Raw genomic sequence first — 262 nt, forward strand, 5'->3', positions numbered from 1 at the left:
GATCTGTCCTGGTGCCTCCCTGAACCTCTCAATGCGATTTAAATAGCTGGAATTGGGTGGGGTGAGTCACAGTCAGTCACAGCCCTATGATCTCTCCCTTCATACATCACCAGTCTCTGAAGTTGTCTTATCACAAGAAGTTTTTTCTTCAGATCATTGTGCACAGAAAGAAAAACAACTTGGGGGGGGGGGGCCCTTCTTCCCTAGTGATCTTTTTGCTTTACAGTCCTAAGAGAGTGGAGAAGATTCATAGTCAGCACAA

Source organism: Microcaecilia unicolor, chromosome 14 (assembly GCF_901765095.1).
Source record: "Microcaecilia unicolor chromosome 14, aMicUni1.1, whole genome shotgun sequence".
Taxonomy (NCBI): Eukaryota; Metazoa; Chordata; class Amphibia; order Gymnophiona; family Siphonopidae; genus Microcaecilia; species Microcaecilia unicolor.